We start from the raw sequence: 24,623 nt of genomic DNA, 5'->3' as shown, positions 1-24,623 counted from the left end.
AAATGGGCCGATAATATCCAGCCCCCATTATGCAAAAGGCCAAGGACTGTTGATCGAATTCAGATGCCCCGCTGGCTGATGGATCAAGGGAGCATGCTTTTGGCATCGCTCACACTTAGGTACATATTCGGCCATCCTTCTGCATATGTGGCCACCAAAATCCCTGAGTCATTGCACGGTGAGCTAATGAGTGTCCCCTTACATGACTGCCACACACCCTATCATGTAGCTCAGCCAAGAGTCCATTTACTTTCCCGAGATGTAAGCACAAAAGGTATGGCCCTCCAAAGGACCTTCGATATAGCTTCTTATCCGCCGACAACCAGTACCGAGAGGCTATTCGGCGGACCCTGTTAGCCTCTTTTTCGTCATCCGGGATACGATCTTTGACTAAAAAGTCAATGATCGGGTCCATCCAGCATGACTCGATTGTTGAAATCACTATTACACCAACCCCGGTGACACCGATGTCAGTCGTGGTACTAATGCTTGGTTTCGATACAAGCTCCACTTTAATTAATCGAGGAACATCCTCAATCATTGTTGAAGCTAGCATAGCCAGAGAATCAGTGTGTCTGTTTTGCCCTCGGGCCACTTAGGTCACCTTTACCGTACAAAATTTACCCATAACTTGCTTCACCATCTGTAAGTATTCTTTCATTCGGGAATCCCGGGCTTCAAAACTGCCTTGTACCTAGCTAACCATCAGCCACGAATCTAAATGAATCTCTACGACTCGAGCACCCATACCTAAAATGGTCCTCAACCTGGCAAGCAAGGCCTCGTACTCTGCCTCGTTATTAGAGGCTCTAAACCCCAATCTAAAAGAATGCTCCAACCGTATTCCTTCCAGAGTGATTATGACAATCCCGGCACCAACCCCCATGGCGCTTGACGCGCCGTCCACAAACACCCTCCATGGACGGCTTTCCACATGGCAAACCATTTCCCCTTTGTTCCTAGGAGAAAATTCTGCCACAAAATCGGCCAATATCTGCCCTTTCACCAAACTTCGTGGCCTATACCTTATTGTTAAAGGTTCCGAGCCGGGTCCCCCATTTAGCTATCCGTCCCGTGAAGTCAAATCTTTTCAACAATGATTGCAGAGGGTATTCGATTAGTACGTATACGGTATGAGCCTGAAAGTAATGGGACAGCTTTCTTGTGGCATAAATCAACGCCAACACTAACTTTTCCATAGGCAGGTACCTTTCCTTGACATTGACCAAGGTTTTGCTGATATAATATACGAGCTGCTGCACTCCTTGATCCCTCAGAAGGACGGCATTTACGGCGTGATCGGACACCAAGAGGTACATGAACAAGTCCTCCAAGGGTTCCGAGGCTGTCAACATAGGTGCTTGCATTAAATACTCTTTCAAGTCTTGGAAGGCTTTTTCACATTCCTCATTCCACTGGAATCCCTTCCACTTCTTCAGAAGTTGGTAGAATGGTCAGCAGCGGTTAACGAATTTGGAAATAAATCGGTTGAGTGCAACTAGCATCCCGGTTAACACCTGCACTTCTTTCGGATTGCTCAGCAGCTTGAGGCGTTTCACGGCATCGATTTGGTCGGGGTTGGCCTTTATTCCCTGATTAGTAATTAGGTATCCCAGGAATTTACTAGCCCTCACCCTGAAAAGACACTTCTCTGCATTAAGGCGCAACTTATGTTGCCAGAGTATTTCAAACACATCCTGGAGATCCTCCGCATGCCATAATTCTTGCTTGCTTTTTACTACCATGTCATCGATGTACACCTCAACCGTACGTTCTAATTTATCTCGGAACATTCTCATCATCATCCGTTGGTAAGTGGCCCTAGCGTTCTTCAACCCAAAAGGCATTACAGTATAATGATAATTGGCTTTCGGGGAGATGAATGCTATATTTTCTCGGTCCTTGGCCGCCATGAAAATCTGATGATATCACTGAAAGGTGTCCAGGAAACTCATCCTTGGGTGTCCATATGTGGCATCTACCAATTGATCGATCTTCGGCATAGGAAACGGATCCTTAGGGCATGCTTGGTTCAGATCCGTGAAGTCTACACAAACCCTCCACTTACCATTCTTCTTCTTCACCACGACCATGTTGGCTAACCATTCCGGAAAGAAAATCTCTCTTATCGCCCCAGCTTCTCTTAATATGTTAACCTCCAACTTAACTACCTCAACATGCTCTTTGGCTGATCTTCTCGGTTTCTGTTTCTTGGGAGGAAACGATTGGTCCACATTAAGCCTATGGACGATGAACTCAGGATCCACCCTGGGCACCTCATACGGGCTCCAAGCGAAGATGTCTACATTCTGAATAAGGAATAGCAACATTCCCACCTTATCTTCATCCTTCAAACTCGCTTCTATTTGGAAAAACTTATCAATATCCAGTAATATCTTAATTTTGAGTGGTTCCTCGACACAACCGGCTCCCATTCCCCCTCGGGGCTCCTGTAATTGCTATAAAGGTGCCTCCACGACGATTTCCTTCCCCTTAGCCAGCATGAAAGCTCGAAAATGTGTTAAAAACACAAGAGCTGTTTAGACCCCGAAATAAAAGTTACGGCTCAATAGATTTTATATTAACTTAATTCTAAGTGCGGAATAGTGTAAATGCGAGCGGATAAACAAACAAGCTACTCTAATCCATAATCAAGTCAACACAGCAGTAAACTGAAATGTAAAAGAGTAGGGAAGAGAGATGCAAATACAAGATAACACGCCGATGTGTTATCGAAGAGGAAACCGAAGAACTCGGCAAAAAACTTCTCTGCCACCCTCTAAGCGGTAATCGATCCACTAGACAATCAGTCGAGATACATGGATTAGCAAGAGACCCTCCAAGCCTAATCTACCCGTTGTACCTAAGCCCTCCAAGCTCCTACTCCAACAAGACTTCTCGGAACCGTGTCTTGTCTAGCTCTCCGGATCCTACAACAAGCTCCATGTTGCATCTACCATCTTTGACTTCTTCCAATGCTTCCCAATAGCACCAAAACCTCACTTGACACTCTGAAAGGGTGTGATAATTATTTGGGCTATCAACCTCTCAATGGTATGGAAATGGAGAGGTAGGAGTTGAGGAAAATCCACAAGCTATTGTGTAGAGGATTGTGGGTATAATAATCTCTAACTCTCAAGGTGTTTGGCTAGGGTTTTCTCTCAGAAGTACTCCTTAACATTTGTGGGTAATGTGGGTATATATAGTGTGGGTACAGAAAGTGTGTATCATATAGTATAGTCTGGCAAAACAAAATGTCTCGTGGGTGTCTCACGAGAAGGCCTTAACCACGAGATACTCGCGAGACATAGCTGTCTCCATCTATACTGACTCTTCGCATTCCAGTCATGTGCAGGGCACATGCATTACTTCGCGAGATGCTAAGTCACGAGATACCCGCGAAAACCTCTTCAGTCTTCAATAGCTTGAGTCTTCACACACACTCTCTCTCTATCACACAACCCTTACAATCAAGTCCCACAATAAATACAGGGTACAAAAGATTGAATAAAATTATAATCAAATTTGGCACGGAATAAAAGCCAACAAAATACATAGTTGTAAATCACAACTATACAATCTCCTCCTTTGGCAATTCCGTGACAAAACCCCTATAACAGACTTTAGACTTAAACATGAGTTTGGGAACAGTGGCAAAACTCACTCACACCTAATCTAGAAGCTGTGAAGCACTTGCACTTATATACCTGTAACATGAAACTCTTGCACACAAACAAAACTTCCATTAAGCTTATGACAAGTTGAATACATGGTACAAAAATGAGCAAGTAAAATGCGATCAAGTTAGTAAACACACTAGCGCATGTAAGCAAAAACTTGATCAAACAAGATCAGTCATTAAAGAATGACTACAATGAACATTTAGCAAGAAAATGCTCATCCGGACATGCAATGCAATAAAGAGCAATCCCACAAATCAATTGCATGTCCAACACTCGATCAATGCAAAATACATGAAGTATATGCATCTAGAAACAAGATCCTACTAGGGCACAAGAGTGAGGTACTTAAGACATATTAGCAATATCTTAAGAGTACAAAAAGATGCTACAAAGCAATAAGGTAAACATAACATAATATTTTAAATAGCTAAGCATAATCATGAACTATGAGCAAAGCAAACATAGTTAATGTAGCACAAAGCTCTTTCTCTCTTTCTCCCCCTATCATATCACTCCCCCTATCATGAATCTTAGGAGCTGTGATGAACTTAGAACATATATACCTGTAACCTGAAACACTTGCACAAAACACATTAGACCCTCAAGGTAAAGCAAGTAATAAAAGGACAAGTATAATGTAACAAGTAAATTGCGATCAAGTAAACATGATGTGAAACATATGAGCAACTTGATCATACACCAAAACAGTCATATAGAAATGACTACAATGACCATATAGCAAAGCAAATGATCATTCGAACAAGTATAAGGATGTATGCATATTCAACACATAAACACGATGTGATGAGAGCAATAAAGCATAGAACACAAAGCACCATAAAACACTGAGAAACCAAGCATAAGGTAAAACAAGGTTTTCTTATAAAATAATGTCTTCTCCCCCTTGATATGCATCTCCCCTATGGATTTCTCCCCCTACAAATGTGCACGAGATAGAATTTTTCCCCCTAAGAATGTGCACAAGAGTTATATAGAAATGACGAAAGTATACACTCCCCATTTTTGTCACAAATAGACAAATGAATCAAGAGGAAGGTGGGAAAGAAAAGAAGATATGACAAGGGTAAAAGATGATGCATGAGGGGTGTAAGATGAATGAGAAAATGAAGCTCAAACAAACACAATCAAACTTTTTGAATTTTTCACTTTTTATGTGGTTTTGGATTTTTACTCACACAAAACAAAAGCAATAAAGTAAGATCAAAAACAAAAAACAAAACAATGCATATAAAGAAATGCATGATGCAAGAATGCATGACAATGAAGCATCTAATGCATGAAAGATCCTACAAAGATCAAAAGAATTAGATCAAGGACCAAAAGAGCAAAAACTCAACCATAGGAATCCTTCCTCATCTAAATGGAACAATTGTTTGGAATGAGTGTCTCATGAGAAGTGAGACTAGGGTTGGAAGAATGAGAACCGGAGATGCACATAGTCAAGGAGTTAAAAGCATTAAACACTTTCTTTAACAACATGCTATCTTCACTCAAAACTGGTTTACCCTTTTTAGCATACCTTCCAAGAAGCTCAAGTTTCTCTTTTCTTTTGATTCTTTTAAGAGCATGAAACTTAGAGCAATGAGGTCTTAGATGACCAAAAGCGCCACAATGGTGACAAGCAATGTGTTTAGGTCCACTAGGCTTTTTAGGAAGAGATCTAGCCATATGATTTTGTTCTCTCTTCAACTTACGACATTGAGGTCTTATATGACCAATCACACCATAATGGTGGCAAGTTGGAACAAATTTAGATCCATCCAAAACCTTAGTTTGAGACTTAAACGGAGGATTTGACTTAATAGCCTTTCTCTCCACCTTTTGATTTCTTTTATGTGGAGGAATGTACACCGATTTGTCCTTTGAGGTAAAACACATAATAGGCACAAAATCAGGTACCACAAAATGATTGCAACATATATTTTCATCCTTTTTAGCAATAGGTTCAGCAATCAAACACTTAGCATTCATTTTCAGAGATTCATTCTCACATTTTAGCTTATCAACAAGTTTATTAGACAAAACAAGTTTAGCATCCAAGTCCATATTCAAACATTCAAACTCTTTCAGTATTTCAAGAGAATTTTCAGCAAGTTTCTCATATCTTTCAACCTATTTGTTGAATTCATTGAGTTTAGCAATCAAATCATCATTTTTACAAAATAACTTGCTCAAATCCTTATGAAACTTCTTAGCCTTTTTCTTAAAGAGTTTGATATTAGGAATATCAACAACACCCAAAGATTTATGTAACATAGCATCACAATCATGAGGATCATCACTCATAGAGACATTATCATAAACATGTGGCATGTTACATTCATTAACATCCAAAACATGCATAGAGGCATATAAAGCACTATCCATGGCAAAAAAAAACACAAGGGGCCAAGGATCACACTTAGGTATTTAAACCATAACAAGTGTACCTACTCTGATACCAATTGAAAGCTCAAAAATGTGTTAAAAAGACAAGAGCTGTTTAGACCCCCAAATAAAAGTTACGGCTCGATAGATTTTACACTAACTTAATTCTAAGTGTAGAATAGTGTAAATGCGAGCGAATAAACAAACAAGCTACTCTAATCCATAATCAAGTCAACACAGCAGTAAACCGAAATGTAAAAGAGTAGGAAAGAGATATGCAAACACAAGATAACACGCCGAAGTGTTATCAAAGAGGAAACCGAAGAACTCAGCGAAAAACCTCTCCGCCGCCCTCCAAGCGGTAATCAATCCACTAGACAATTAGTTGGGATATATGGGTTAGCAAGAAACCCTCCAAGCCTAATCTACCCGTTGTACCTAAGTCCTCCAAGCTCCTACTCCAACAAGGCTTCTCGGAACCGTGTTTTGTCTAGTTCTCCAGATCCCGCAACAAGCTCCATGTTGCATCTGTCATCCTTGGCTTCTTCCAATACTTTCCAGCAGCACCAAAACCTCACTTGACACTCTGAAAGGGTGTGATAAGTGTTTGGGCTATCAACCTCTCAATGGTATAGAAATGGAGAGGTAGGAGTTGAGGAAAATTCATAAGCTATTGTGTAGAGGCTTATGAGTATAACAATCTCTAACTCTCAAGGTGTTTGTCTAGGGTTTTTTCTCAAAAGCACTCCTTAACATTTGTGGGTAATGTGGGTATATATAGTGTGGGTACAGAAAGTGTGTATTAGATAGTACAGTCTGGCAAAATAGAATGTCTAGCGGGTGTCTCGCGGAAAGGCCTTACATGTGAGATACTCACGAGACACAGCTGTCTCTATCTATACTGACTCTTCGCATTCCAATCATGTGCAGGGCATATGCATTACTTTGCGGGATGCTAAATCGCGAGATACCCGCGAAAACCTCTTCAATCTTTAATAGCTTGAGTCTTCACACTCTCTCTCTCTATCACACAACCCTTACAATCAAGTCCCACAATAAATACAGGGTACAAAAGATTGAATAAAATTACAATCAAATTTGGCACGAAATAAAAGCCAACAAAATACATAGTTGTAAATCACAACTTTACACTGCTCACTCTTCCTATTAACCGTGACAACTAGGCATTGCCTCGCCATTTGTTGGCTTCCTCAAACTACAACTACGCCCTACTCGATAGGAAATTTAACCATCACATGCAAGGTGGATGGAACAACCCCCATTGCGTGAATCCACGGCCTTCCCAAGATCGCTGTGTAAGGAGAAAACGAGCCTACCTCAATAAACGATACAACCACCTCCTTACCTTCCATATTCATGGGAAGGGAGATTTGCCCCTGGGGAATAAAAATTCTGCCATCAAACCCAACCATAGGTGTATCATACTTTGAGAGGTCCTCCCTTCTAAGCCCGAGCCCTTTAAACAAGTCGGGGTACATTACCTCGGCCCCACTCCCCTGATCTATCATCACCCTCTTTACTAAGAAACTACTTATTTGAGCCATCACCACCAATGCATCATCATGCGGCTGAATCGCCCCTCTAGATCGATATCGTTGAAAGCAAGAAGTCCCCAAGCCAATCTCATTTTCTTCTCGAGGGGCTGCTCGTCCGAGTATTTTTCTACAGGTGCAATAGTCAATACCCCTTTTCTAGTCACTGTCATACTCTTCGGCACAGCATGGATGACTTCAATCACTCCTAGTAGTGATGGGAGGGGATTTCCTCTCATCAGGGCTCCTTGCCCGGCACCCCAGTTCCCGGAATCCATAACGAACTCCTTCAAGTACCCTGCCTTCACTAGTTGCCTTAAATGATCTTTCAACACCCGGCACTGCTCGGTTGTATGCCCCTTATCTCTGAGATAGGTACAATACAAGTTCTGATTCCTCTGAGATGGGTCTCCCCCCATCTTTTTCGGCCATCTGAGGAACGGTTTGTTCTTAATCCGATCTATGATCTTGTGCACCGGCTCCTTGAATGCCACGTTCACTTCTCCTAATTACGCCTCTGGATCCTACATTCTCAAATCCTTCCGGGGTCTTGACGGAATAACGTCTTGTCGAGGACGATTTAATAGCGGGGCCTTGCCTTTACTCTGCAGCCGATCATCCTCGAGGTGTTTATACTCCTTAATACGCCTCATGAGTTGCCTCATATCCTCGGGAGGCCTCTTCGTTAATGATTCCCGTAGTTCAGGTAGCCCCATCCTAAAAGTGCTTGCTGCAATCTTTTCATTGCCCCCACCAATTTCATTGTAAAGCTCCCAATACCGACTAGCATAACCACGAAGGGTTTCGACGACCCTCATCTTCATAGACAATAATGCATCCACAGATTGTGGCACTCGGCTACACGTTACAAATCGGGCGCCAAATTCTTGAACTCAGCAAAGCTGTGAATAGAGCATTTTCGTAACCCATTAAACTATCTCAATGCCGTGGGGTTGAGACTTAAGGGAAATACCTTACACATCAATGCGTCATTGCGTGTATTTAGAGACATCATGTGGATATAATGACTGACGTGCTTTACTGGGTCTGTTTTCCCGTCGTAGGAGTTAAATGGTGGCTGCGTGAATCTGCTCAACATTCGGGCCCATTCAATGTTGTCCGAGAATGGAGATCGAGCAGCTCTGCGCAAGGCGCGGCTCATAGCATCCATAGCGGCATTGTGGGGCCGTCGCCCCTCTGGGGAGTTTGAACCCCGATCGGCATACTCGTGTGAACGCAAACGGTCCCAGTTTCGATGGGACTCTCGGGAATGGGAACGGTCCCTGCGTCGACGTGACTCTCGGGAGTGGGAAAGATCCCGACGTTGACGGGAACCGGACTGACTAGACTCCGCCCCACACCGGTTTCCCCCACCACCAGCTCTCCTTTCTCGTTCATCTTGGTCCCTTCTCTGGTGCCCGCCTCTTGCCTCCAACTCCAAATCTCTCACCAATCTGCGTAATCGTTTCAACACCTCATCTCTCTCATCAAATTGCCTATGCTCGGAAGCACCTGATACTATTCGGTGCATTTGATTTGACCCCTCTCCAAGGCCAGACTGTTCCTCTTCTCGCTCACACTCCCTATCCTCATGCCTTTTAAGTCTCCTCTCTCGCCAAGTTGACCCCCGAGAAGACCCCACCGAGTCACTTTCGGCATGGCTCCCTGAACGTCTATCAGACATTTTCCCAGGCGTGGGTCTCAGTCGAACCACAACTTTGTAAGAGATCCCCACAGACGGCGCCAATTGTGCGCACCCAAGATGAGACTAACGGCTGACTTTACTTTGGGCTCACAATCTATTTATGATGTGGGCTTTGGATTTCCTACCCTAGGTGATTCTTGCTTAGAGGCCCAGCAGCAACTCTCCAACTTTTGTATTCTTTTCCCTACACTCTTGTGACTTTATATTGCTCTCAGTTCTAAGCTCCCCTCAGAACCTTTCAACCAAAAAAAAAAACCTCCACTCTTCCTTTAGCTTCTCATATATATAGCCAAGTGTTAGTAGAGGGATTATGATTGCTTTCAGAATTAGTGCAATAAGAGGTCCAATATCGTTGATCGTAGGTGCGTGTTTAGGTAGGAGTGGCTTTGGAAATGGTTCCCACTTTAGGAGGTATGCTCGGCAGTGATAATCCTAGCACTGCTGAGCAACCGAGAGACAATACAACCGAGCAATCACTTTCTTGTTAGGGAAGCAGATTACTGGATGGGATCCTGGAGGTGTAGCGTGGTACGAATTGATGAAGATCCTTTTGTTCAATGGGCTTAAAGGTGACTTGAGGCCTGGGCCTAAGGGCAGTACAGGCCATGTTGTCAGGTTGAAGCCCGAAGCCCAAATGTGTCCGGATATCACAGGGCCATACATCTTGCATCTCTGCTTTAGGTTAATAATTGTTGTGTTCTTTAGAACTTTATATTAAGCTGATGCGACTTAGTTTTGTGATTTAAGTTTTTTTCTCTCTTTAATTTTTAATTTTATTACATGTGTTTTTCTTTAAATTCTTAGTTTGGGTTGCTTTGAATTCACCTATTTAGTTGTTCTATATATGTTATTTTTGTACAACATGACATTTGTTATATGAAGTTCCTTTTAGACTTGATATGTTATCTTTTCATTTGATTTTTTTTTTCTCTCCTCATTTGCAATGATTGACTTCTAACAAAAACTATTTTATTTATATATTTAGAAATCTATTTCTTCTTAATTCCAACCGTTTAAATTTTGTATGGGCCATGGATTCTATTAAGCAATTAATATGAAAAATAAAATAAAAGCAAAATAAATTTTAAAATAATTTGATTTATAGGGACCGACTCCTCTAAGTTATACATTGTTCCTTAAAAGTAGTGTGAGAGAAACTAATGTCTGGTCAATCTATGTAACTGATGTTTCTAATCTTTTGAAAGTTTGTGGAGCATATACCCTACTAATTAGGCCATCTAAATCATTTGAATTAAAAATCAACTGTAACATAAGGAACAAATGGGTCATAATGCATTTATGTTCTCCTCATATCGTGAAAAATCTGAGTAGTTGAATAGTATTATTGTTTAATTTACCACTACTACATATTTTTTCTTGAAAGCTACATACCATCAATTGTAAAACCAAATGGATATTTCAAAGTTTATTTGCATGATTACTTTGCTGTGTGGTGAGTTGAAACATTGTTAAGTAATGATGTACGTTAGATTGTATGTGTAGCCTCTTGACTTGCAAAGGGTAAGTATTGATTTATGCTAAGTTTTTGTTATTGGTATTCTTTAGAGCTTAAATGGTTGATAGGTCTAATGAGGCTTCATTAATTTATGTGAGACTTCAATTTCACCCAAATGACAAGCAATAAAACAAGACAATTCAAGTTTAGCTTTCAAGTTTCAAGTTTATTCTTTTAAAAAAAAATGCTTAGCTTTCTGGAAACCACCAATTCGTTTTGTTAACTCAACATCATAAAGTAACTTTATTTTATTTATATGGATAGGGTTTATCATTTTTCATGTTGCAAAAAAAAATTTTTTTAAAAAACTCAAGCTAACATCAATAGCACTACTACAATTGACCATTTAAATTCAGCCATATCCTCCATATCATTAAATTATTAAGATTTTCTCTTTTTTTTTTAATTTTTAAAAAATTAAGCATATAATGTTTAATTAAATACAAATAAATAAAAAATTTCCTTATAAAATCGTACTCATTTTTTTTAACATTTACACTTTCTAGTTTCTTCAACATTTCTCATTCCTTTCACATTTTCATCTTCCCACTACCATCTACCCTAATATCACTCTTCATCTTTCCCTTTATCTTCATTTATTTTGTTTCTTCTTATTCTTATCCTCTTATTATAAATTTTTAATTATCTTTCCTATTCTATATTTCTATGCATAATTTTCCCTCACAAAAAAGGTTATTTCTCTCTCTCAATATTTTGGTGGATTTTTTATTTTTCTTGCATATCTGCTTTAGGTTATTAATTTTTTTTGTATTTTTAAGAACTCTACTTTGAGTTGATGCAATTTAGTTTTGTGTTTTAAGTTTTTTCTTTTTCTTTTTTGTTCTCTTTGATTATTAAATGTTTTCCCATTGCATTATAAAGAATATAATATTATTCTATTACATAGCATGATTTGGATAGTTTTACCATATAAGAATTTTACATAAGTTACATAGACAAAAGTAAAACAGTAATAATAATAATAATAATAATAATAAAATATATATATATATATATATATATATATATATTTATGAGATAACTCTAAAAAAGTTATCATGCGCAAGGCGCGGGTGTGCGACTAGTAAAAATAAAAACAAAGATTTCCCAAAAGAGCCAAAAGCGCATCAATTTATTACGCAATTTACGCATTTTCAAAGTTATGCATCATCACTACATTCCAATGATTGAGAGAGTTAAGACAAAAGATTATGCTACAGACACAAACTATTTTACAACAATTTTACAAAATCTGCTACACTCAGCTGCATCACGCAAGACACTCTAATTATGCCTAAGCTAGATTTATGGGGTCATTCATAAAAAGCCTATAGATGCAAAATAGTAATAAAGCTTGGTTAAGACAAACAAGATGAGTGAATTTTTTTTCCCTTTTGATCAGTAAAATGAGTGAAAGTATTGAGTCATCCAAAATATGTGCATTCAGGAGAATTATTTTTCCAGGTACTCAAAAGCGATCGTGTAAAGTTAAGTCACTTCCAATCTAGTGAGATAAACCTTTCCCACTTATACCCCACATACCAAATACTAAATACACTATATAATATATATACTCTACCATTTCTATTTATACATTCAAGTCTTCAACCAATATTCACACTTCGATCTATGTAATGATTAGGACTTTTATAATATAATAGTAAGATTTAACAGACATCTGTTTATTAGTTCTTTTTAATACATGGACTTAGTATATTTTTTGTATATACACAGATGGATACAAAAATTTCCCAGGTATTGATAAATGCACTCTTCGGCTTTTAAATGCAAAGAGGTAAAATGCGCTTCAATATTCATTACCCCTTTTCAAATGTATAGCACAAACAGTTATGCATCATCACTACATTCATATTAATGAGACACAACAATCAGCTACCAAACTCAGCTGCATCGAGCAAGATAATCTTGATTGTTATGCTTAAGCCTGCAGATTTATGCTGGTTTGGGTGCACATAGACAATATTAGATTATGCTTTATAATAAGCAGTCATAAGTTTGGCTAGGTCCATCAAACCGGGGCCTACCTGAGGGAAAATTACCATGCCACATCAGAGTTACCAATCAAGAACCAGAAGTAGTAGTAAAAATCTCCATGCATAAATTTGAACTTTGATTTCTTTTATTTTTCATTCTTCACTAAAGTTTGAGAAAGTCTATAGACAGAAAAAATTTGACACCTTTTGATATGGCAAAGTGCTAGTGTTGGTAAAAAAGTGATATCAATAGTGGATTTAGATGAAAAAAGTGCTAGTGTTGGTAAAAAAGTGATATCAGCAGTGGACTTAGATAAAAACCAGTAAAAACTTGTTAGCTCAATTGTTGTGAAAAATGCAGTCAAATTATCTTCATGTATTTGGAACCATGCACTAAGCACTTAAGGGTTAAAGGAGAAAGGGGTTAAGTTGTTAAAATTAAAACATTTTATTATATATTTGCGGTGCGGTGCCGTTGGTTTTGGGCTCTTTTTTGGCACCACACCTATAGGGGCGATTTCCTCTCCTGCCTAACCACACCTCACTTGTGGAAAGGTTAAAATCAGTCTACGCAAAGTGCGGTGTAAACTGGTTTTAACTAAAATTACTTTTTTTTCCTCCAATTTCTCATGAACTAAATACAATGCAATCAACACTCCCAAACCTCGTCGAACCATCAAAAACAACCCAAATATTCCACACACACACACACACACACACACACAAAAAAAAAAAAAAAAAAAAAAAAAAAAGAAGAAGGAAAAGCAAGAAAGAAAACATACATATTCACAATATTTCTCTAATACCCACCCATCACACTAGACACCTATAGTGGAGCCTTGTTACGGTCAATCCGGGGCGCCCGCCAGTTTCTTCAGTGCAAACAGGCCTACTAGAATATATGTATTCCTAACCACTTCAAAAAAATATAAAAAACTAAACAAAAAGAAATCATCTTCATCAGCCTAGCAGAAGTTACAAATGGATCAGATCCAATTTTGGCCTCAGTATGTCTCTCAGAGAACCTAAATTCACTTCCAAAACCCCTAGGCTGCTGCAAGGTCTGAGCAAATGCCTGGTATTTGAGTAAATCAGCATCACTAACACTCCTACGGGCAAACTTCATGGACTCCTCAAAATGAGCAGCTTTAATCTCTGCCACTTCATTGTTGTCATCTTCATCCATAGCCTCAGGATTCTTGCTTCTCCTCCTCTCCTTCTCTCTGTCCTGCAATAATAATAAATTCCAAACTTACAGTCAATGTATTTTCAACTGGAACAATACTAATATATATCTCCACCAGGAAGAGTATTCCACTTAGCCATGAACAGTAATGGTTCTCGTTTGTTTATCTCCAAGGAATTAAAAGTACCATCACAAATCAAATGCATTCCTAAAAAGCCTATAGAAGCAAAATGGTAATAAAGCATGCTTAAGACAGAAACAAGATGAGTGATTTTTTTTTTTTTTTTTTTTTTCAGTAAGATGAGTGAAAGTATTGAGTCATCCAAAATATATGCATGCAGGTGAATGATTTTTCCAGGTACTCAAAAGTGATCGTGTAAAGTTAAATCAAGGAACAGGAAGAAGAGAATACCATTTTTACGTTCTCTCTTATAGCATACTTGCATGCTCGCTGGCAAATCTCTGTGATGTCAGCTCCACTGAATCCTTGAGTACCTTTGGCCATTGCTCTCAAATCAACATCTTTAGAGACAGGTGATTTTCTCAAGTGGGATTTAAAGATTTGATGGCGTGACTTCTCATCAGGGAGAGGAATATAAATCAATTGGTCAAGACGACCGGGCCTCAGAAGTGCTGGATCAATTATGTCAGGTCTATTGGTAGCCCCAATTATGAACACAGTCTTCTTTGCAGACATGCCATCCATTTCAGTAAGAAACTGGTTCAGAACCCGATCAGCAGCACCACCTGCATCTCCAACGCTGTTTCCTCTCTGCAACAACAATTGAGGTATTAACATTTAAAATGAGAGACCAACTATAAACTGGATTCAATTATGTAACCCACACAATGTAAAATATCAACAACTCATCTCAATTCACAGCCAAAGTTATAATCTAACTTATCTGTAAACAATCGCGCCTGAATTGCCAATAAGGTCTACGATCCAAAGTTTTGAATGACAATTCCCAACAAGACTAGTCCAGAGTTAATTCTTTTTTATGCTAGGAGGAGATTTTATTCGCTAAAAAAACCTTAACCAACCTGGGAAACAATTGAATCAAGCTCATCAAAGAAAAGGACACATGGCGCAGATTGTCGAGCCTTGTCAAAAATTTCTCGAACATTGGCTTCACTCTCACCAAACCATATTGTAAGCAGTTCAGGGCCCTTGATACTGATGAAGTTTGCTTGACATTCATTTGCAATTGCCTTGGCCAATAGAGTTTTCCCACATCCTGGGGGACCATATAAAAGGACCCCTTTTGAAGGTGACATTCCGAATTTCTCCAATTTCTCTGGGTGCTCCACAGGATACTGTACAGTCTGTGAGGAATAGAAGGCAAAAAGAAAGTCTCAGCTATAAGACAATAGAAATACACTGAAACCAATTTAGCAAAAATAATTACCTCTTGAAGTTCCCACTGAACATTCTCAAGGCCTCCAATGTCTTCCCAGCTGACAATGGGCACTTCAACCACCTGTTTACCAAAAATCAATCGATCAAAAAAAAGTTGAATATTAGATTGATATCTGTACAACATAATCATCTGACACGTAATAAAAGATTTCACCAGGGGGAAAAAAATTACTATTTCTCGTAAAGCGGATGGGTTGCTTGTTCCAAGAGCAGTCTGGCAGTGCTCATTAGTAACAGCCATAGAATTAAGTATCTCAGCATCAATAGATTCATCGTCCAATTCAATCATATCCATCTTCTCTCTAATGCACTGCAGTGCAGCCTCAGTGCAGAGAGCAGCAAGATCGGCACCAACATACCCATGGGTATCTTTTGCAATTCTTTCCAAATCAACCTGGTGGGGGGTAGAACATTTATTGTCAGAAAAATTATAATAAACATAATAAATAAGCATTTTAAAACAGGAAGACGAGAGGGAGAAAATCAAGCAAATGCCAAGTTCATATAAGCAGATTCTGCACAATTGTATCCGTAATTGGACCCAGATCCACCACCACCAGAATCTGCTTGATCCGATATATTGCACTTAATAGCAAAGGTTAAAAGGGGTGAGCTTACATCATCAGAAAGTTTCATGTTCTTGGTATGGATGCGAAGAACTTCAAGGCGGCCAACTTCATCTGGAACACCAATATCTATTTCCCTATCAAAACGACCAAATCTTCTCAAAGCTAGGTCAATGCTGTTTGGACGATTCGTAGCCCCCATGACAATAACATGGGCCCGAGATTTCAGCCCATCCATAAGAGTCAAAAGCTGTGAAACAATCCTCCTTTCAACTTCACCATGAGTCTTCTCCCTCTTAGGAGCAATAGAATCGATCTCATCAATGAAAATGATGGATGGAGCATTCTTTTCAGCTTCTTCAAATGCCTTCCGGAGATTGCTTTCACTCTCCCCAGCCATTTTGGACATAATCTCTGGCCCATTAATACAGAAAAAGAAAGCTCCAGTTTCATTAGCCACAGCTCTAGCTATCAATGTCTTTCCAGAACCTGGGGGTCCATAAAGCAAAATTCCTTTAGGCGGTTTCACACCAATTGATTTAAAAAGCTGAGGGTGCCTTAGAGGCAGCTCCACTAACTCACGAATCTGAGCCATCTGCTTCCGAACTCCACCCACATCATCGTATCCAACTTCATCCAACTTATCCTCATCCTCCCTTCTGACAGGTTCCCCCTGCCAGAAGATTTCTGTGTCTGGGGCAACCACACAATACTCCCCTGGGTCAGTTTCAATAACCTTGAACTCTACACTTCTCCTCCCTCCCCTGACAAGGAATAGGTCTCCCTTCCTTACAGGGCGATAAGCCTCCAAGAAATACGCTGCAAACCCATCATTGGCAACAAAAAAGAAAATTTAGAAACAGTATCATATAAGATCAAAAAAAGTATTAAATCAATGATTAAATATGAAATCTAACCGATCATAATATGAAATCTCAAGGATTAAATAACCTTGAACATATGCAAATGTCTTGTACATAGTTTTATGTCTTCTTTTTGCTGCTTGCATATATTTTCGTTGCCTACTTCATTCTTTTGATGGAGTAGTTTTTTTATTAATTTTTTTTTTCTTGCCTATAAAAAAGGAAATATGCAAATGTAATACATTTAAAAGAAAAACAGGGGCATTATCAAAGTCATGGTTTTAAAAACCGGACCGGGGGCAAAACCCGATTTGCCTCCAGTTCCCAATTTTTCCCAGTTTTTGACCGGTTTTGGCCATTTTTACCAAACCAGACTGGTACCCGGTTCCCAACATATGTTCATATAGAATTAGACTCACTATAGAATCAAGAGAAAATAAGTTGAAACACAAATTCTATGCTCCATGTTGAATACCTTAATCCAACTTTAAAATTTTCAGGAAATTACCACCAAAAGAGCTTTTTTTTTGTGTGTGGGGGGGGGGGGGGGGGGGGGATGTTATTTGGTGTAACTAGAAGATAAAGAACTCTTTACCAATTAATACAGGATGTCAAACATGTGTGACATAGTTTAAATATAAATCTTCAACTAACTAACCACTTGTATAGGCCTTCTGGTGTTTCAAAATTAAAAACTCCTGATCACACAGCTAAAAATGCTTCCTCTCTTTTCTTTTCTTTTTGTTTAACATCACAGACAAAAATATTTCTTGACTGTGGTGGGTCTTGAACCCATGAGCTTACCCTTCACCTCGCACTTACAAGGGGAAAAGGGTCATCTATGGCCTCATTGCTAGAAATATTAAATCAACATTCATTGATTTTGGAGCTCATATACCAAAAATTAATTAAGCTGTATTAAAATTATGTATGTGTGCGTGTGTATGTATATATTTCTCTGAGAATGCCTCAAATGTTTTTTGAATACCCGTACAGTGAGACATAAACGGAGAGCACACAACCTTATTGTATAAAGCGATCATCCATGAAAAATACAGGAACAGTGTTATGCTCTGGCAGATATTGCAAAGCAGGGGAAGTAGTAACAGCCACAAATGAAGGCAAAGCTTTCACATTCCCACAATCTATAAAGTATAAACATTTTAGTGGTGGATAATCTCTTCATTGGTGGGAGCGAGAGAGAGAGAGAGAGAGAAAGATTGAGAATGGGATAACCTGATTAAAATACATGTTCATAAATTTACTAAAAATATGTGATATAACTTCATTACTACCAAATAAATCACAACAGTTACAAAAAAGTTAAAATCACTATGAAAGGGAAGACAGCAACAGAAAAAGACCAGTACACTTTTCTGTTTGAAATGGAGGACCCTAAGAAACACTGACAAACGCATCAAATGAAGAAAAATTTGTCTGCAATGCAGGTTAGAAACTCACGTTTCAAGTATGCGTCAAACAGATTGCCAGTAACACCTTCTATAGTATCATCAACAGGCAGTATGAGGACACGGTTTCCATACTTAACATCAGCGCACTTGTGCACAGATACAACATCCCCAAGCTGAACCCTCAGATTTGATCTAACAACCCTGTTCATCCTAATCTTTGGCTCCTCACAAGTGTCATCAGCAACAGCAATGCAGATTGTATCCTTTCGTTTCTTGCCCTGCCATCCAGTTCACCAAACATAAATAAAACTGAGCACACTGAAAAACATTGTAAAACATAGACTGCCAGTGATACAAGGAGCACCAAAATCGTCCAAGATTTTATTTTTCAATTTGCAATTAATTTTTTTTTTTTTTTTTTTTGGAATTTAAAATTTTTTGAATTTGGTTTTAATATTGGGGGGTTTTAAAGGGATTTAATTAGATGTTTTCCATTGGTGTAATCCCTAAACCCTATTTAACTAGTACTCCTGTAATCGTGAAAAGCTGTATGATTTGGAATAAAAATTATTATGATGAGTTGAGAAAATATGTCTCCTCATTTGTTCTCTCTGTTCGGTGGTCATGCCGAAACCCCTTAGGTGGTGATGCCTAAGGCTTGCAGGTAGATTCTAGGATTTATTCTGTTGTTCCTTTTGTTTCTCTTTTATCCTTGTTTTCCTACATTGTTCAACATCAGCTAGGAGCTAAAAAATGAACCAAAAAAGATTCCCATTCTTTAGTTATCACAAACACCACATTTATACATTTTAGAGAAACAGATACCCAAGCAGGCACAACAGAATGACCATAATAGTAACTAAAGTGCAAAACCCAAGTTTTACTGTTTTAGTCCACTGGAACTTGGAAGAGTAGTGCAGCAAACCCCTACTACTTGTTGGAAGTCCCTACTAATTTGTTGTAAATTCAAAACACACTCGAGATCGTATTCCTATACAAAAAAAAGGCAGAAAAAGAAAAATTCCCTCTGCCAAAAAGAAGAGAAAATTTTGAGGAGCAAAATTTTCTGTGCAAACTGGGATTCAACTTGGACTTTCAATAATGTGGGAAAAACCCTTCCTCCTACTTTCTTTTCTAGCAACCTAACAGTGAACCAGGAATCAGAGATGAATAATTTTGATTCCATAACATTCAAACTAACAAAAACTATCTTATGACATTCAGAGCCATTGTACTACCCAGATACAGCTCATAATCATGAACTCCATTCTTTGGCCAAAAAATAAGGTACTGAAAGATTCCAAAACACTCAATCCCCTAAAAAAATTAGGGATAATTACAGTAAACTCACCTGTGGTTAGGCCCGTTTTCACTTTGTCTATCTGTAGTTTAAAACTTTACACTTTGCCCACCAAAACTTCAATCCGTTACCTATCCGTTACCCATCTCACCCTCAGACATTAGAAAAACACATTTTTAGGAAAAAACAAACATAACAAAAATAAAAAAGTTAGGATTTTAATTGCTTAAGAACTTCTATAAGAACAAAGTGGGCTATAACCGTAACAATGACATCAAAGAAAACAAATCAAAGTGATACTCCTGAATGGGTGTTCCAGTAACAACCCACATCCGCTGGGTTTGCAAATTAGTGACAACTTTATGTGTTCCACTCATACTCTTCAATTCATGCGCCTCATCATAAATGACCCGCCACCACACAACCCTGTCCACGGCAAAACACTTCCCTTTTTTACGGTCGTCGTCGAGAAGAGTAGAATATGTCGTTAACACTATATCGTTATTGTGAAGAACTTCAAAATCATCGGTTCTATCCTTTCCATTATATTGATTCACCCTGAAACTTCCTGGAAAACAATGTTCTTCTATCTATGTTAACCAATCCGAATACACAGAATCCGAACACATGATTAGAGTTGTCTTCTTGACAAAATCACTACAAGGTCAGTAACACTACCATCCTCCTCATTCACCACCTTAAGAGACTCAACGTCTTACCCAAGTCTGATTCATCTGCGAAAATTCCTCCCTGCAAAACTGGACGAATTTTTGAAACCGAATCATTCAAACTATTTGAGAAAGACCCATCATTCTCCTCCTTCCAAAATAGAAGTAAATCTTCTGATCTCTCCCTTTCAACCAACCAAAAAGAGCTTCTTTCTAATGTAGATAAAGTTGAGCTTTTATGACATGTTTGGAGGCTTCCAGAGCTTCCAACTTTCTTAGGCTATGGCCAAACAGCTTGTCCAAAATTCCACTCCTAGCATCATCATCATCAATTGTAAACAACTTCAACCCATTATCAGAAAAATATGACTTCAGGGTCTGAATGGGTGTTCCAGTAACCGAGGGTTGTTACTGGAACACCCATTCAGGAGTATCACTTTGATTTGTTTACTTTGTTCTTATAGAAGTTCTTAAGCAATCAAAACCCTAGCTTTTTTATTTTTGTTATGTTTGTTTTTCCCTAGAAATGTGTTTTTTTAACGTCTGAGGGTGAGGTGGGTAACGGATGGGTAATGGATTGAAGTTCAGGTGGGTAAAGTGTAAAGTTTTAAACCACATGTAAGCAAAGTAAAAACGGACCTAACCATAGGTAGGTTTACTGTAATTATCCCAAAAAATTATTAGTTTTGAAATAAAAAATAAAAAGGTAAGCATAAGCCAAACCAGAACACAAACGCTAACACACTCAGATAGTCAGCTCCTCAAAGCTCAAATTTACCACCAAACCTCCTTCACAAAACAATAACCAAACTTTTTCAAACCCAAACTAAAAAGCTTAACTATTAATACAGAGGGAATTTGTAGGATAGTGCAGTAGGGTGAAAGAATATGATAAGTTAATGCATGTTTGAAAGGATTTTGGAAACTAGCATCTCGAGTTTTTAAAACTCGAGATCAATTTCAAAAATCGAGATTCTCAAAATCGAGTTCTACTACTGCGGTGGAACAATTTAGCCACGTGGAACTCGAGTTTGAAAGACTCGAGTTCCATAGCAGCAGATTTGAAGATGGAAAAGGAGAAAAGGAGAAGAAGAGAAGGAAAAGAAAATCCGGATCAAAAGAAGAAGATGACCTAGAGAAAACTGGATCTGAAGAAGATGAGCGATCGTCAATGACGGCGGTGGTGAGCAAACGGCGCAATGCAGAGATGAGCGTCGACGAGCAGCAGTAGGGGTTGGAGAGAGAGGCAGCACGGTTGAAGAGAGAGAGATCGTTGAGCTCGTCGGGGAGAGGGATTGGGACGGAAGGGTGATGCTAGGAGAAGAAGATCTGGATCTGAGGAAGAAGAAGGAACTCGAGTCTTAAAGACTCGAGTTCCAGCTGGATATTCCATCCAGGTCAACATGGCATTTAGGGATGACAATTTTTGCCCAACCTGCGGGTATCCGGCCCGACCCGACCCTAATGGGTCGGGTTTTACCCGGTCTGATTAGAAATAGGGTCGGGTGTGGGTTTTTTTTTTAAAAACCCAAAGCGGGTCCAGGTTTTATAAAAAAATCCAAAACCCGACCCGGATATAACCCGGTACCCTGAAACTACAAAAAAAACCCCTTTATATAGCTATAACTAACCTTAATTCCCTCCTCACCCTCATTTCATTTCACCTCAGACCTCACAACCTTACACCTCCACCTCTCATCTCTTCAGCACACCTCTACCAGTCCGCCTCTCATCTCCAGCTCACAATCTCACTCACTTTGTCTCACATGGCCGCCTCTCCCTCTTCATCTCTCAGCTCTCTCATTCACATGGCCACAAGCCCACAAGCTACTTGTGACAAGTAGTCAAGCACAGGCTGTCAAACACAGCTCTCAATCCGTTTCGTCCTCGCCGTCGTCGGTCTCACACTGAAACACAGCTCTCTGCCCCTCTCATCTTCCTCGCTCACGACCTCACTCCACCTCGATCTACATTTTTTTTTTTCTGGGTTCAGTTCGTCTCAATGTGAGTTTGTGTTTTTGTGTGATTTTGAAAGGGAAAATCATAGATCTAAAATTTGTGTTTGGTTTGTGATTTTGAAAGGGAAAATCACAGATCTGACATTTGTGTTTGGAATTTCTGTGTTTATGTTTGTGATCGTCTTTGGATTTGTGTTTGTGTTTGTGATTTTGGGCCGAAAAATCATAAATGGAAGTTTGTGGTTCTGATTTTGGGCTTGGCTGGGCATGAGGGGACAGGGCCCGCGGGGCCTAACAGGGCGGGTTCGGGGTTAAGAAAAAAATCCGTTTAATAAACGGGTCAGGTCTAGGTTTTTGGGACAGACCCATAGGTCGAGTCCGGGTATGGAAAACCCCGACCCGAACTCAACCCGTTGCCATTCCTAATGGCATTCCTTGAATCTCGAGTGTTAGAAACTCGAGTTCTAAATTGAACTCAAGTTTTAGAATCTCGAGATGCTATTTTGTTACTTAGTTTGCAAACTTGACAACTAATGAAAATGTTTAAAAAATAATGTTAAATGAAAAAAAAAAATTCTATTAATACACCAAACCCACTAAACAAAACTCTAAAGTTTCACAAACACAAACAAAAACCACAACACAACAACAATTCACATAAACAACACAAACCGAAACTTCAGAACCAAATTTTGACCACAAAAACTTTAAAAAATTCCCGGATCCAGCTCCCCTCCCATTCCCTCCCATTTTTATCTAGATAAAAGACACGTGTCAGAGAAGAAATCTAACGCTTAAAAATTAAGCCATATCAAATATAATTTTTAGCCAAATCAAATATAATTTCCCTCTCTCTCTCTCTCTCTCTCTCTCTCTCAACTCCTTTCAGTAAACTCCCTTTAGAAAAACTACTGGAATTGTTGACCGTGCCGTTGTGGGGTTGACGAGAAAACCAAAATCTAGAAGCTTCCCAAATTTTTCTGGTTTTAGCTTTGAAATCCAATTCATTTTTCCATTCCTCGTCAAGTGTTGGAGCTCCTAAAAGAGTTCTTGCTGGATATGGTTCTGGAGAGGCCGATAGTTCTGTAGGGATGTGTTTGAAGAAGGACAGTGAAACATTGGGTGTTAAATTGAAGAGAAAGAACACTGAAAAATTGGGTTTCGAATACGTATTAATGATAATGACTATCACATTTAAGGAAAAGAAGATTAAGAAGAAAAAAAATGACACTGAAAGTGCTTTAAAATCAAATGGGTTTGCTGCAAAAGCTTCAAAAACTTTGTCTTTTGTGCTTAAAATCACAAAACCCATGTCTTAAAAATTCTTCGGAAACAATAAAGAAAGAGAAAAAAATAAATAAATAAAGATTGAAACTTTGAGGTGGGAATCAGCTTAAGATTGGTAAAAATCTAATGGGTTTGTTTCAAAAGCTTCGAAGATTTTTGTGGACACAACAAAGAAAGATTTTCTCTTTCTTCTTTGTGCTTAAAATCAAATGGGTATATCGGAAAAGCTTTAAAGACTCTTTTGAGCTTAATATCACAAACCCATGTCTCAAAAAATGGGAGAGTGAGAATTCCATTAAATCTGTGATACCTTGATGAGAATCGGGTCGCCACGGGCAAGCTGGTTCTTTTCCATGGTGTAAGGGTGCATAGAGACGACGGAGTTGTCGTCGTTGATCGGCGAGTCAACGACAAGCCGATTCGGCGACATTTTCCACTTCGGAATCGCCGTCGAGAAGTCCTTCTTCGCCGATTTCCTGAAAAAGAAAGAATTGAACATTGAATTCGGGAAATTAGGGTTCGAAAAGAGTTGGTAATGAATTGAGGGATGACGAGTTGACTCACGAGCCGGACGATTCGCCCTGGCGGCGCGCCATTGTGGTTGCGATCGGAAAAGATTCGAATCAAAACGAAGCGAATGCAGAGAGAGAGAGAGAGAGAGAGAGAGAGACGAAGGTAAAGCATTCGCATCCGGAGATGCAAATTGCATATAAAAGCATTTTCGATGAAACTGTAGCAAAGAAATCACCAAAAGCACACCCACGTCTGGTTATACAATTACTCTGCAAATTTTTTTATACATCGATACAGTATCGTCTATAAATACATGATAATAATACTCGTTCCGTCGTAGATTTGTTTGCTGCAAACTGTAGTCTGTTCTGTTGTTTTTCACCACATTAGCTCTCATCATTCTGCAGTTTGGAGATTACTCTTTGTTCTACTTCTGGTCCTCGTAACACAACCACCCTTTCAAATCCGGTTGTTTTGGAGGGAAGGATTACAGGCTGTCTTGTGCCTAATATTGGAGGGAAGGATTACATTGATACAGGCCCGATTAAAGTCACTGCTGATATTGGGATTTTTTTTTTTTTTTTTATTAGCCTTCGGCCCATTTTTGCTAA

The 24,623-nt window shown here is 39.1% G+C and overlaps 1 protein-coding gene and 1 pseudogene across 1 annotated transcript in view; both read right to left on the bottom strand.

Moving 5' to 3' along the window:
* Nucleotides 1-24,623, bottom strand: part of LOC126723366 (cell division cycle protein 48 homolog) — a 62,792-nt gene that overhangs the window by 20,483 nt on the left and 17,686 nt on the right. The window lies entirely within an intron of this gene.
* Nucleotides 13,601-24,503, bottom strand: LOC126723356 (cell division cycle protein 48 homolog; annotated as a pseudogene).

The sequence above is a fragment of the Quercus robur genome, chromosome 1 (genome assembly GCF_932294415.1).
Source record: "Quercus robur chromosome 1, dhQueRobu3.1, whole genome shotgun sequence".
Lineage (NCBI taxonomy): Eukaryota > Viridiplantae > Streptophyta > Magnoliopsida > Fagales > Fagaceae > Quercus > Quercus robur.
Note: the sequence above shows the minus strand (reverse complement) of the source record. Positions and strands in the feature narration are given on the sequence as shown.